Source organism: Gorilla gorilla, chromosome 6 (genome assembly GCF_029281585.2).
Source record: "Gorilla gorilla gorilla isolate KB3781 chromosome 6, NHGRI_mGorGor1-v2.1_pri, whole genome shotgun sequence".
Classification (NCBI taxonomy): domain Eukaryota; kingdom Metazoa; phylum Chordata; class Mammalia; order Primates; family Hominidae; genus Gorilla; species Gorilla gorilla.
The window spans coordinates 138,196,921-138,212,500 of NC_073230.2; the positions used below are offsets into that span (position 1 = coordinate 138,196,921).

General features: G+C 45.0%; 1 pseudogene; it reads left to right on the forward strand.

Moving 5' to 3' along the window:
• The first annotated feature begins 8,234 nt into the window (after nucleotides 1-8,234).
• LOC101148200 (dual specificity mitogen-activated protein kinase kinase 2-like) lies at nucleotides 8,235-10,222 on the forward strand (annotated as a pseudogene).
• Nucleotides 10,223-15,580: the final 5,358 nt, after the last annotated feature.

Sequence of the window (15,580 nt, forward strand, 5' to 3'; positions counted from 1 at the left end):
GGCTGGTCTCGAACTCCTGACCTCAAGTGATCCGCCTGCCTCGGCCTCCCAAAGTCCTGGGATTACAGGCATGGGCCACTGTGTCTGGCCCGTTTTAGCTATTTGAAGCTATATATTATTGTTACATCCAGTCATCCTACAGTGGTATAGAACAGGGGTCCCCAGCCCCTGAGCCATGGTCGCATAATGGTCTATGGCCTGTTAGGAACCGGGCCACACAGCAGGAGGTAAGCAACAGGCTACTGAGCAAAGCTTTATCTGTATTTACAGCTGCTCCCCATTGCTCACATTACGGCCTGACCTCCGCCTCCTGTCAGATCAATGGCAGCATTAGATTCTCACAGGAGTGCAAACCCTATTGTGAACTGCACATACCAGGCTCCTTATGAGAATCTAATGCCTGATGATCTGTCACTGTCTCCCATCACCCCCAGATGGGACCGTCTAGTTGCAGGAAAACAAACTTAGGGCTCCCACTGAGTTGTACGATTATTTCATTACATATTAGTATTATGATGTAATAATAACAGCAATAAAGTGCATAATAAATGTAATGCGCTTGAATCATCCTGAAACCATCCCCCACTCCCTGGTCTGTGGAAAAATTGTCTTCCATGAAACCGGTCCCTGGTGCCAAAAAGGTTGGGGACCACTGGTATAGAACACTAGAACTTATTCCTTCTATCTAGCTGTAATTTTGTATCATTTAATAAACATCTCTCTAACTCCCACTTCCCTCTGCCCTTCGAGCCTCTAGTATCCTCTGTTTTACTTTTTACTTTTATGAAGTCAACTTTTCTTAGCTTCCACAAAGGAGTGAGAACATGCAGTATTTAACTTTCTGTTCCTGGCTTAATTCACTTAACATAATGTGCTCCAATTCTATCTGCATTACTTCAAATAACTGGATTTCATTCTTTTTTTAATAGCCGAATAGTGTTCTATTGTGTATGTATACCACATTCTCTTTATCCATTCATCTGTTATTGAACACCTAGGTTGAGTCCATATTTTGGCTATTGTGAATAGTGATGCAATAAACATAGGGGCACAGATGTCTCTTTGATATACTGATTTCTTTCCCTTTGAATAAATGCCCAGTAGTGGGATTGCTGTATCATATGGTAGTTCTATTTGTAGTTTTTTGAGGAACCTCCAACTCTTCTCCATAGTGGCTGTACTAGTTTACATTCCCACCAACAGCGAATAAGAGCTCCATTTTTCCACATCCTCACCAGCATTTGTTATTTTTTTGTGTTTCTGATAATAGCATCCTAACCAGAGTGAGATGATACTTCGTGATGGTTTTGATTTGTGTTTCCCTGATGATTAGTAATATTGAGCATTATCTTATATATTTGTTGACCATCCATTTGTATGTCTTCTTTTGAGAAATATCTGTTCAGATCATTTGCCCTTTTATTTATTTATTTATTTATTTATTTATTTATTTATTTATTTTATTTTATTTTTTTTGAGACAGGCTTGCTCTGTCACCCAGGCTGGAGTACAGTGGCATGATCACAGCTCACTACAACCTCTGCCTCCCAGGTTGAAGCCATTCTGCTGCCTTAGCCTCCCGAGTAGCTGAGATTACACCCATGTGCCACCACACCCGGCTAATTTTTTATATTTTTAGTAGAGAGGGGGTTTCACCATGTTGGCCAGGCTGGTCTCCAACTCCTGACCTCAAGTGATCCACCCTCCTGACCTCAAATGATCTGCCTGCCTTGGCCTCCCAAAGTGCTGGGATTACAGGTGTGAGCCACCATGCCTGGCCCATTTGCCCATTTTTTAAATTGAATTATTTGCTTTTTTGCTGTTGAAGTGTTTGAATTCCTTGTATGTTCTAGATAATAATCCCTTGTTGGATGAATAGTTTACAAATATTTTCTCTCATTCTGTTGATTGTCTTTTCACTCTATTGATTATTTCCTTTGCTGTGTAGAAGCTTTTTAGTTTGATATAATGCCATTTGTTTATTGTTACTTTTGTTGCCTATGCTTTTGAAGTCTTATAAAATCTTTTCCCAGACCCATGTCCTGAAGCATTTCCCCATGTTTTCTTCTAGTAGTTTTATAGGGTTGGGTCTTACATTTAGGTCTTTGATCCACTTTGAGTTGATTTTTGTATAGGATGAAAGTCAGGAATCTAGTCTCATGCTTTTGCATATGAATATCCAGTTTTGCCTCAACCATTTATTGAAGAGACTATCAATAAGGGTTCTTGGCACCTTTGTCAAAAATCAGTTGGTTATAGATACATGGATTAATTTCTGGGTTCTCTATTGTTCCAGTGTTCTATGTGTCTGTTTTTATGCCAGCGCCATGCTGTTTTGCTTACTACAGCTTTGTAGGATATTTTAAAGTCTGGTAGTGTGATGCCTCCAGCTTTCTTTTTGCTCAAGATTGCTTTGACTATTTAGGGTCTTTTGTGGTTCCATATACATTTTAAGATTTTTTTTCTATTTCTATGAAGAATGTCATTGGTATTTTGATACGAATTGCATTAAATCTATAAATTTCTTTGTGTAGTAAGATTTTTTTCTGAATGCTAAAACTGTAGGTATAAATAGGATGGCACTGCTGGCCCAGAGGAAGGCCTGATTAGCCAGGGTGCCCCCTAATAGCTCTGACTTCACTAGTACCCAACCTTCTCTCAGTACTTTGAGGGATTAAGACAAAAATATCACATCATAAGTCTGATGCTGAAACAAGTTTGTTCCTTTAATGAGATAGTTTTTGACAAATTGGATCCAACATCTCCTGTTAAAATGGAAATACATATTTAGAGTCGTGGTAGGGCAGGTAGACAAGTAACAAGCCTGAGTGGCCATCACCACATTGGTATGAATTAATTTAGGAACAAAGAAAAACTTCCTGGGAGGATATGATCTATAATGGGATGGTTGGGGAGGGGGGTTGTTAGTGGTAGTGGTAATGGGTTATTTTAATTTTGAATGTGTGTGTTGCAGGGAAGGAAAAAGGTTGGTGGAGAGTTCAGAGCCAAAGCCATGCTGAATGACAGGTGGAAGACAGTCTGATGGATCATAGTCACTCTTCTTAAAGAATACATAATTCAGGCTTGCATGAGACAAGATGAACCACTGACATCCTAATTTCTCAAAGTAGTCATTGGAAATGGAAAGAAGAGCCAGGATTTATTGGAGGGTATATTCACACAGAAGGGGTTCATGAAGGTGAGGGACCCTTTCACCTCCCCACTGGGCAGAAAGCACTTGCCAGAAGAAAGGGTTGCAAAAGAAGGTTGAACTCAGCAAGAAAAGTGCCTTGGGTCAGTCTCTGTACTGCTAAGTAGGGCCTACCACCCTACCCTGCCAATCCCTACATAGGCCCTGTCTTCAGTAAACACTAGAGTTCGCTTACCTTCCATTCCAAGAACCAATCTGACATCTGCTGTATTAGTCTGTTTTCACACTGCTGATAAAGATATACCCGAGACTGGCTAATTTACAAAAGAAAGAGCTTTAATGGACTTACAGTTCCACATGGCTTGGGAAGCCTCACAATCATGGCGGAAGGCAAGGAGGAGCAAGTCACATCTTACATGGATGGCAGCAGGCACAGAGAGGGCTTGTGCACGGAAACTCCTATTTTTAAAACCATCAGATCTCATGAGACTTATTCACTATCATGAGAACAGCATGGGAAAGACCTGCCCTCATGATTCAATTATCTCCCACCCGGTCCCTCCCACAACATGTGGGAATTCAAGATGAGATTTGGGTGGGAACACAGCCAAACCACATCATCTGCTGTGCCTCATCCCACAGATAGCAGAGCTTCCTCCTAATCTATCAAGAGTTCAGCATTTAGTGAGTGGTCAGGATCTCACCCTTCATTTAACCAACTAACCGCCACCAACCAACCACCACCATCAGAGGTGGGCCTAAGGCGGGCCTTGGGGTCTCTGGGAAGTGGGCCATGCTCAGTCTACATCCCAATGTGCTATGGCTCCTGACACCCTGAGCAGGGGCTCTCCCTTGCACACACCAAAGGAATGACTGGGCTTAAAAAACGTGCCAACTTGCTTATAAATCAGTCTCCTCAGATTCTACAATTCACCGAGCCATAAAACCTCAGAGCTTCAAAGATACTTAGAAAATATCAAGGCCAGTGTTCCCAGGAAGCCTCAATGCTGCCATTTTACAAAGGAAGAAACTGAAGTGCAGAGAGATTAAGGGGCTTGTCCAGGTCACACAGCTACTTAGTGGTAGATCTGTAACTAGAAAGGTTTCAGTTCACACTCAATGTTCTTTCCTCTAGAATCTAACCTCTGCCCCCTTGTTATTTTTGGCATGAGAGAGAAGGATTATATTTATGTCTCTAGAAAAGCTGTGCTTTTGGATTGAATTCTGATTTTCTCTTCTCAAGTCTCATTGAGAACCACATGAAAAAACTCTGCTGGATTTGAGTTAAAAAAAAAAAAAAGAATCTGAAGAAAAAAATAGCAAATCTGGTATCCTAATGAGATAATGAATGCACAAGTACTTTGAAAGAGGTACAGCACTTCAGTGCTTTTCAGATATGAGGTTTTGTCATGCTCTTGAAAGAAATGCATAGGCTTTACTGACATGGGGGCTGGGGCTGGGGCCGTGGCAGAAATGGGGAAGCACAGGCTGTGGCAAGGGGGGTTTCTCCAGAAGGCTGACTCATTTCTTGGCTGTCCCAAGCTTAGAGAGCCAGATTTCTTAGGGTTGTTTACCACCTTAGTAAGGAACTGGTGGAGGGTTTTTTTCTGGAGTTAAGCACTGCAGGAAGAGCTGCCCACAGTATGGGGGTGGGTCATCTGCTTCTGGACTGCCCAGGCCAACTGTGGTTACCCCAGTTAACTGTGGTGAGCTGTCCACATAACCAGCCTTCTGGATCTGCCTTTCAAGGAGTCCCGCTGTGCTTCTCCCTGCTGAGACCGCTGAAAGGGCATAGGCAATTGCTAGAGGTGAAGAAAAAGTCTGTAGCTAAGCTATAAAAACAGGCATCCTGAATCTGGCTACATCCTGGTAATCTTGCACATAGGATGAATCCTAAGAAAAGGTGAGTCTTGTTAATGTGCACAGCACACAAGCCAGTGGGATGGCGTGCCAGTCAGCAGATTTTCAGTTTCAAGATAACTGAAAATCCATTTTTATCTGACTTAGACAAAATGAAACAAAACACCAAACCAACAAACAACAACCACACAATTTCACTGATTCATATAACTGAAAAGTCTAAGGTTAGGGCTTGTTTCAGGCACCACTGATCTTGTGGCTCAAACTATGTCACTGGGACTTGGTTTAACCCTGTCTCAGCTTTACCTTTCCTCAGTGTTACCTTCTCTCTCAGGAGCCCTGGGGTAGCCCCCAGTGGCTGCAGGTCATCTGTAATCCCAGGGGGTCCCAGCAAAAGAGAGAGGGAATCTCTTTCAGTAATGGTCCTCCTCCCCAACTAAATTAGAGGCTTCATTCTGACTGGACCAAGTTAGAGCGCATAACCATCCCTGGGCTCTGATTGACCAGAACAGAGTCCGGCGTTCCACCTGCCAGGTGGAAGGGTAGATCTCTCCCATGCTCACTGAGCCTGAGACAGGAGGTGGGGTGGCGTCCCAAAGGAAATCTAGCATGCTGGTACCAGAACGGGGAATAGGTGCTGGGCTTGGAAAAATAACAGACAAACATTCAGTGCTACCCATTTAAGCATTTGAAATAATTTCACTTCAAAATCAGAGTGGTCGAGTCTCAGACACATGAGATTCTGTCTCAGATTTCTGGTGGCTTGAATGGAGGGTGTACAGAATCATGTCTTGATAAATGTTTAACTTCTAAGGTTTGAAGTGCAGATATTGGTCTGGGTATCCCTCCCAGAAATCTTTGCATTTTCTTTTTAATATTTTATTTTATTTTTATTTTTATTTTTATTTTTTTGAGACAGTGTCTCAGTCACCCAGGCTGGAGTGCAGTAGTGCGATCTTGGCTCACTGCAACCTCCGCCTCCCGGATTCAAGCAATTCTTGTGCTTCAGCCTTCAGAGTAGCTGGGACTACAGGTGTGAGCCACCACGCCTGGCTAGTTTTTGTATTTTTAGTAGAGACAGGGTTTTGCCATGTTGCCCAGGCTGGTCTCGAACTCCTGGCCTCAAGTGATCCACCTGCCTCAGTCTCCCAAAGTGCTGGGATTACAGGCGTGAGCCACTCACTGCACCCAGCCTATATTTGAATTTTAAATAGTGATTCCACACCTTAACCTAACCATAATGGGAATTGGATTAGAGAATGGTGGGAATTTCAGACAAGTTGGTGAGGGTGAGAAGTAAGGGAAGAGAAATGTTATGGAACCTCTCACATAAAAAGTGCACAGTGGCCTACCCCTATATGGATGTAAGACTGCTCCTGATAGGAAATATCCCCAAACCCCTTGTTTGCAGTCCATGGCCCCAGTCTCAACTCCACCAAATCATGATGCTTCCCCTGAGATCATGATTGCGTTGCCCAGTTTCCTCTCTGATCAGACCTGATTCTACAGACAAAAGCCAACCTCCTCACTTCGATTCCCCTGGATCCTTTCCTCCTCTTCACATCTACAGCCCCTCTTCTAACTTCTTACTCCTGTTGCAATTCCAGATATTCCAGAGACAGGACATCTCCAAGGCACTTCAGGGCCCCAAATAACAAACCTTATTTGTTTTCCACCTCACACAATCTGAACTCTTCTGCCTGCCCTTTGAAACCCTTCGCAATCACCTCCAACCTTATTTCTTGCTCCTCCTCAATACAGCCTGTTCTGGTTGGCACAGCCTCACCTCTTACCTTTGCCACGATGCTACTCCTGCTGCGTCACTCAGTTCTGCATGGTGAGTCTCCTCCATCCACTGTGATCTGGAACCACGTCATTGTCACTGGAGGTTGAATACAACTGGAATTTTTTATGGGATTCTAACAGACCTGTCCCCGATAATGGCGTGCCCCTAATTTCCGTTCTTTACTGACTACTCATTGGCTGTATCACTCTAGTTGCACAAATGATCTCTATCTCCCTCTATGCATGCCTACTAGGTCCAGGGAAGTAATATAGTGTTTGTAACTAGGAGTGGTAAAGATGATGGCTAATTGGAGAGAGTAAGTTCAAGCTAAAAGCATTCAAATTCAATTTTTTTTTTTTTTTTTTTTTTGAGACAAGGGCTAGCTCTCTTGCCCAGGCTGGAGTACAGTGGCATGATCACAGCTCACTGCAGCTTCAAACTCCTGGACTCAAATGATCCTCCCACCCCAGCCTCCCAAGTAGCTGGGACTGCAGGTGCTCACCACTATGCCCAGCTAATTTTTTAAAAAAAAATTTTTGTGGAGACAGAGGTCTTTCTATGTTGTTCAGGCTGGTCTTGAACTCCTGGGCTCAAGTGATTCTCCCAACTTGGCCTCCCAAAATGCTGGGATTACAGACATTAGCCACCGTGCCCAGCTCAAATTCAAAAATTTTAAGACATTATGGGACAAAGAAAATTCACCTGTCCATCCAAATAATGTAATGTGCAATAAATCTGCAACCACTGCTTAAGCTTGTCTTGAAGTTTTTCTGTTTTGCAGGACTCTTCCTGAGCAGTACATTTTCTTCTCTTCTAACGGAGTTAGAATTTATTGCTTACAACTCTTTCAGAAAATGGCAGTAATTAGAAATGGAGTCTGAGGGGGATTTGCTCAAAATACGAGTATCGTTTCTTTACCATTTTTCTTTAGCAATGTATTCTGTAATCATAAATGAGCTACATGAAGATATGAGCACAGCCTGGAAATATTGCATGTTTAATATCAGCCTCTTTTCCCTTCTTCAGAATTAAACTCTGGATCCTTCCTAGACTTGGCCAGTTCCAAGTCACGACTTCTTCAGATACACTCTTGCTGTAAGAAGCAGTAAAGTTCAGTGGTTATGATCACAGACCTAGAGCTGGTCTATCTGGGTTTAAAGCCAGACTCTATAGCTTCCTGGATGTGGCTGTCTGTTTAACCTTGGGCAAGCTAGGTGACCTCTGTTTGCCTCAGTTTCCTCATTTGTGAAGTGCGGATAATAATAGTACCTACCTCATGTCATCGTTTTAAGGATTAAATGAATTAACACATTTAAAATATAAGAAGTTTGAAAAGCTCTTGGACTCCGGCTGCAGCGTCAGCCTCCCTCGGGCCTCGGCAGCGGCGGCGGCTCCCTCGCCTCAGCCCCAGAGCCCCTCGGCTACCCTCGGCCCAGGCCCGCAGCGCCGCCCGCCCTCGGCCGCCCCGACGCCGACCTGGGCCGCGGTCGCAGCCCCGGGCTCGCGTAGGCGCCGACCGCTCCCGGCCCGCCCCCTACGGGCCCCGGCTAGAGGCGCCGCCGCCGCCGGCCCGCGGAGCCCGGATGCTGGCCCGGAGGAAGCCGATGCTGCCGGCGCTCACCATCAACCCTACCATCGCCGAGGGCCCGTCCCCAACCAGCGAGGGCGCCTCCGAGGCAAACCTGGTGGACCTGCAGAAGAAGCTGGAGGAGCTGGAACTTGACGAGCAGCAGAAGCGGCTGGAAGCCTTTCTCACCCAGAAAGCCAAGGTCGGCGAACTCAAAGACGATGACTTCGAAAGGATCTCAGAGCTGGGCGCGGGCAACGGCAGGGTGGTCACCAAAGTCCAGCACAGACCCTCGGGCCTCATCATGGCCAGGAAGCTGATCCACCTTGAGATCAAGCCGGCCATCCGGAACCAGATCATCCGCGAGCAACACAGGTCCTGCACGAGTGTAACTCACCGTACATCGTGGGCTTCTACGGGGCCTTCTACTGTGACGGGGAGATCAGCATCTGCATGGAGCACATGGATGGCGGCTCCCTGGACCAGGGGCTGAAAGAGGCCAAGAGGATTCCCGAGGACATCCTGGGGAAAGTCAGCATTGCGGTTCTCCGGGGCTTGGCGTACCTCCGAGAGAAGCACCAGATCATGCACCGAAATGTGAAGCCCTCCAACATCCTCGTGAACTCTAGAGGGGAGATCAAGCTGTGTGACTTCGGGGTGAGCGGCCAGCTCATCGACTCCATGGCCAACTCCTTTGTGGGCACGCGCTCCTACATGGCTCCGGAGCGGTTGCAGGGCACACATTACTCGGTGCAGTCAGTCATCTGGAGCATGGGCCTGTCCCTGGTGGAGCTGGCCATCGAAAGCTACCCCATCCCCCCGCCCGACGCCAAGGAGCTGGAGGCCATCTTTGGCCGGCCCGTGGTCGACAGGGAAGAAGGAGAGCCTCACAGCATCTCCTCTTGGCCAGGGCCCCCCGGGCGCCCCATCAGCGGTCACGGGATGGACAGCCGGCCCGCCATGGCCATCTTCGAACTGCTGAACTATATTGTGAAAGAGCCGCCTCCTAAGCTGCCCAACGGTCTGTTCACCCCCGACTTCCAGGAGTTTGTCAATAAATGCCTCATCAAAAACCCAACGGAGCGGGCGGACCTAAAGATGCTCACAAACCACGCCTTCATCAAGCGGTCCGAGGTGAAAGAAGCGGATTTTGCCTGCCAGTTGTGTAAAACCCTGGGGCTGAACCAGCCCGGCACACCCACGCGCACCGCCGTGTAACAGTGGCCAGGCTCCCCGCGTCCCGCTGGTGACCTGCCCACCATCCCTGTCCACGCCCCGCCCTTCCAGCTGAGGACAGGCTGGCGCCTCCACCCACCCTCCTGCCTCACCCCTGCGGAGAGCACCGTGGCGTGGCGACAACTGAGCACGCAGGAACGGGGGTCTCCTCTCCTGCCGGTCCCTGTCAGCGTGCCTCTGGGGACGGGCGACGCTGCTGTGTGTGGTCTCAGAGCCTCTGCTTCCTTAGGTTACAAAACAAAACAGGGAGAGAAAAACCAAAAAAAAAAAAAAAAAGGAAGTTTGAAAAGTTGGGAAACACTGGGTAAACTTATTTTTAAACAGTGTATTAGTCAGCTGTTCAAATAATATGGTCAGTATCTTTTTCTTCAACCCTTGGACAACCCCCTATTTAAGACAATGAGTCCAGGCCAGGCACGGTGGCTCACACCTGTAATCCCAGCACTTTGGGAGGCCAAGGAAGGCCAACTGCTTGAGCCCAGGAGTTGGAGACCACCCCAGGCAACATAGCAAAATCTTGTCTCTACCAAAAAGATAAAAATACAAACAATTAGCCAGGTATGGCAGCCCACACCTGTAGTCCCAGCTACTTGGGAGGCTGAGCAGGGAGAATCACATGAGCCCTGGAGGCTGAGGCTGCAGTGAGCAGTGATCATGCCACTGCACTCCAACCTGGGTGACAGAGCGAAACCCTGTCTCAAAAAAAATAAAATAAAATAAAGCAATGAGTCCGATTTTAATCTTTAAAAAGTATAATAAATACACTAAAAAGTGTCCAAAAATTCTGGAAATATAGGAAAAAAATATATATTTATTTAATCTGAAGTAAGCTTTTTTTCACATTAACAAATGGATTAATTGCTTCAAATTTAGAGATATTTCACCTGAAAAGATGTCCTGGGGTTAAAAAAGTTGAACATATTGGCCGGGTGCGGTGGCTGACACCTATAATCCCAGCACTTTGGGAGGCCGAGCGGGAGTGGATCACTTGAGGTCAGGAGTTCAAGACCAGCCTGGCCAATATGGTGAAACCCCATCTCTACTAAAAATGCAAAAATTAGCCAGGCTTGGTGGTGCATGCCTATAATCCCAGCTACTTGGGAGGCTGAGGCAGGAGAATTGCCTGAAACCTGAAGGCAGAGGTTGCAGTGAGCTGAGATCTCGCCATTGCACTCCAGCCTGGGCGACAAGAGCGAAACTCCATCTCAAAAAAAAATTTTTTTCAATTGAACGTACTATTTGAAAAGCAAAATGACATGCAATTTAAAAATCTGTTTATCCTTTTTCCCAACTTTTCAGATACCCTGTGCTTAGCACGGTGACTGGCACTTAGTAAGCATTGTTGCAAATGTCATTTTCCTATGACTCATTGTCCCTTCACTTTATGAGGAGGGTCCCCTCCTCTGCCTGGACCATTGTCCAGTCTAACATATCCCACTTTGGAAACTCTTAAAGTAGCATGTCTCCAAAGAGCTGCGTCAGCTAACACTATTCCTCACTGTCATGGGAGGTGAAGTGATATGTACAGAAATAATGTTTGTCTCAGCTCAGGCTACTGTAGGGTCTCACTGTTGCCCAAGCTGGAGCTCAGCAGAACTATCATAGCTCACTGCATCCTCGAATCCTGGGCTCAAGTGATTCCCCCACCTCAGCCTCCTGAGTAACCAGGACTATAGGCACGTGCCACCACACCCAAGTAATTTTTTATTTTACTTTTTGCAGAGACAGGGTCTTGCCATGTTACCCAGGCTGGTCTCAAATTCCTGGCCTCAAGTGATCCTCCTGTCTCAGCCTCCCAAATTGCTGGGATTACAGGCATGAGCCATTGCACTGGCCTCTTCTTATAAAGACACTAATTCTATCATAAGGGCCCTATCCTCATGACCTCATCTAAACCCAATTTTCTCCCAAAGGCCCATTTCCAAATACCATCACACTGGGGTTAGGTATTTGGTGGGAGGAGCAATTAATCTCATAGTAATATTATATACCTGCCCAAAAAGGTAGGGGAGCAACTTAAAGTGATACTGGAAACCAATGATCTTATATGATAAATAGCCAGGAAACTTAATGGTACTAGATGCATAAAGACACCAAATGAATGCTTACCACTTATTTTCCCCAATAATTTCTGTATTTTTTTTTTGTTTTTTGTGTTGTTGTTGTTGTTGTTGTTGTTGTTGAGACGGAGTCTCACTCTGTCATCCAGGCTGGAGTGCAATGGTGCGATCTGGGCTCACTGCAACCTCCACCTCCCAGGTTCAAGTGATTTTCCTGCCTCAGCCGCCCGAGTAGCTGGGATTACAGGTGCCTGCCACCATGCCCAGCTAATTTTTGTACTTTTAGTAGAGACAGGGTTTCACCAGTTTGGCCAGGCTGGTCTCAAACTCCTGAACTCAGGTGATCCACCTGCTTCAGCCTCCCAAAGTGCTGGGATTACAGGCGTGGGCCACTGCGCCTGGCCTGTATTTGTTTTTTGAGTAGCTGGTCATTCACATGGTTTACAGTCAAAAGAGGCAAAAGGATATGCAGTGAAAACTCTCTCTCCTATCCCTGCTTTCCAGCCACCAGTTTCCTTCCCCAGAGGCTGTGGCTGGGGCCTTTGTCTCCTTCCAGAGATAGCCTGTGTACATCCAGGTCCCTTGGAGACATGGGTTTCAGAATGAAGAACGTTTCAGGTTTAGGCAGTAATAAGGTGCATATAGCATGTATTCCGCAGCACCCCAGGCTCTGTCTAGGATGACCAGTCATCCCAGTTTGTCCCAGACTGCCCCAGCTTTAGCATTATCAGACAAACCAGGCTGATTTGACCACTTTTTAGTTTAACCAAGTTTTTGTGAATAACTTACCTTTGCTGCTTCTTAATATCTATTCAAGATTGTTTTAAGATCACTTTATTCTTCCTTTTCCTTTGGTTTTCAGGCTTGCCTTCTCTCAAACCATCAGGCAAAACATACCCTGATGAACACATCAAATTCAGCATCAAAGTGGACACTTACAACTTTAATGCTCACTACGAATTAACCTCAAAATAGCTACGTAAATAAAATTAGCAGGATTATCAGAGAATTGTTCAAATAGCAATCACAGAATTCTTTCCCTGTTCTTTAAAAACTCCAGAGATTGGCTGGGCGCAGTGGCTCATGCCTGTAATCCCAGCACTTTGGGTGGCTGAGGCCGGCAGATCACCTGAGGTCAGGAGTTCAAGACCAGCCTGGCCAACATAGTGAAACCCCCATTTCTATTACACATACAAAAATTAGCCAAGTGTCATGGCGGGCACCTGTAATCCCAGCTACTCAGGAGGCTGAGACAAAAGAATCGCTTGAACTCAGGAGATGGAGGCTGCAGTGAGCTGAGATCACGCCATGCACTCCAGCCTGGGTGACAAGAGCAAGACTGTCTCAAAAAATATAAATAAATAAAATAAAAAATAAAAACTTCAGACATTGTTCATGATGTTGTTTAGGTCTCTGGAAACATTAAATGTCAGGCTTATTTTTTGTGAAAAATATGTGTTTGTATATGTGTATGCATGTGCCCAGAGAAAACTCTGGAAGGCAGTGGCAGTGATTTTCATTTTCTTCCTTTTTTATTGTTTATATATTTTTATGATGAATATGTCCTAATTGTACAATAGTTTGAAGTCATTTTTTTTCTATTTAAAAAGGTGTTGGTATGTTGTTTCTGGAATTATCATGATTCTTTTCAAATTTACATTCTGGTCATTATTGGTAAAGCAGAAGTCACTTGTGTTTTGAATCCAAACAACGTAGCTAGGCTTGTGGCTAGATCGCATGCTCCTTAGGTCAGGGCTAAGGCTGTGTTGTTCAGTTTCAGTGTATGTGCTGCCTCATTCACGTTTGTACCCCGGCCCTTGGTACAATGCCTGACATGAAATGGGTGCTCACAGCTTGTTGCTGTGCTGCGTTTGAACACTCCTGTAAGCATAACTTCATTCTGGATGCAAGGATCCAAATTCTTTTCACAGATTAAATCTATTATCACAGGTTTTTATCCACGGTGAGTATCCACACACAGTACCACCGAGAATAGTATCCTATTACAAATACATCACCTTGAAAAGGTGAGTCACAATTCTCCTATAATCAAGGTGACATAAAATCCAAGACTAATCTTAGTCAAAATTGCCAGAGGTAATTTCTACCCCCTGCAAGTACTATCACAAATACATGAATTTAATAATAGAGGTAATGTAGTCTATGAAACCCAATTATATCCGACCTCTTTCAACAAGAGACAAATTTCATCTTTATTTTTTGTTGTTGTTTGTTTTTAGACAGAGTCTAGCTCTGTCTCCAGGCTGGAGTGCAGTGGCATGATCTCTGCTCACTGTAACCTCTGCCTCCCAGATTCAAGCAATTCTCCTGCCTCAGCCTCCCAAGTAGCTGGAATTACAGGCACTCGCCGCCACGCCCAGTTAATTTTTGTATTTTTAGTAGAGATGGGGTTTCACCATGATGAAGATCATGATGGTCTTGATCTCCTGACCTCGTGATCTGCCCACCTCAGCCTCCCAAAGTGCTGGGATTACAGGCATGAGCCACTGCGCCCAGCCAATTTCATCTATTTTTATTTAACAAAATCATATCTGTAATGAACTGATCATACTTGAAATGCAAAATTCAATTATACTTCAATATTTTTTATTTCTTTTTCCTGTGTCATTCCATTAAGAGTTTGTGATGGACTCCCCTTGCCTGAAGAACCCTTAATGGTCTTCCCCAGAGGTAGACACTTTGCAAGGGGCTGCAGGTCCCCTTAGGACTCATATCTACTACTTTCATTGCTCCTGGACCTATGCAATTTAGCTTATAGCAGGTCCCTCAGAATGAGGTACAAAGTGTAACCTGTGAAGAGACAAAACACACATTGAAGAATTACATTGTTTTACCAATTTATGTCAACCAATTCCCAGACTGAAAACAGTTTACAGATGCAGAACCTCTCGCATATACCAATTTATATCAACCAATTTATATCATTCTGGAGAATATGTGTGGGATTGGGTCCTCAGAGTATGGGATCGGGGTGAAAGAAATATAAAGTGGGGCCAGGCTAAATGGATTGCTATGAGCTCACTAAGCACAGATTCTGGACTTCATATTGTTAGCTCAAGTTGTTAGAAATGGTTCTGATAGTTTGTTTGGTTAGTTAACTTGAAGTCTGGACCCAAAGGTGGCTTAGGCTGAATAAAGTTTCCTTGGTATACTATGGAGCAGAATTTCTCAATCTTGGCATTATTAACTACGAAAGAATCAAAATGGAGCCACTTATGTTAAAAACCCTGGCAAATAGAGTGGCAAAGTCCATGAAGGGAGGGTTCTCATGCATGAATCCCTGATAATAAGAACTATTACAAAAAACTCTACAAAACCACAACCTTGCACAAAGGCCATCTCAACTTTACACAGAAAAATACTTCTGCAAGGATGTACATCTGCACAGCAACTGACCATCCAGCCTCCCTTGTTATTGATCCATGTAGCTGAGAATAATTATCTCAAAACAATTATGTAATCCTTCTCATTTCTCCTTTAAAAACATTTATCTCCCTTTACCTCCCTGAATATGCCTCAGTTACTGTGGCACGTGTATTCTTATTGCAATGCCTCTTCCCCAATAAAATGATTTTCTTTTGGAGAGTCTCCCTTTCTGTTTGCTATTTAGGTTGACATAACGTAAGACTTTGTGGTGGGGTGCTGTCTTGTGCACCGTAGAATGTTTAGCAGCAGTGCTGAGACCAGGGTGAGTTGAGCGAGACAGCTAGCTTTGGGCCCTGGGTACCTCACTCACCAAATCCTTGTCCTGGCTTCATTTAGCAGTAGCCGTGTCTCCTAGACACTAGGTACCAGTAGCACCCAGCTAGCTGTGACAACCAAAGATGTTTCCAGACATTGCCAAATGTCTCTAGGAGGCAAAATCACCTTTAGTAGGGAACCACTGCTATAGAGGAAAG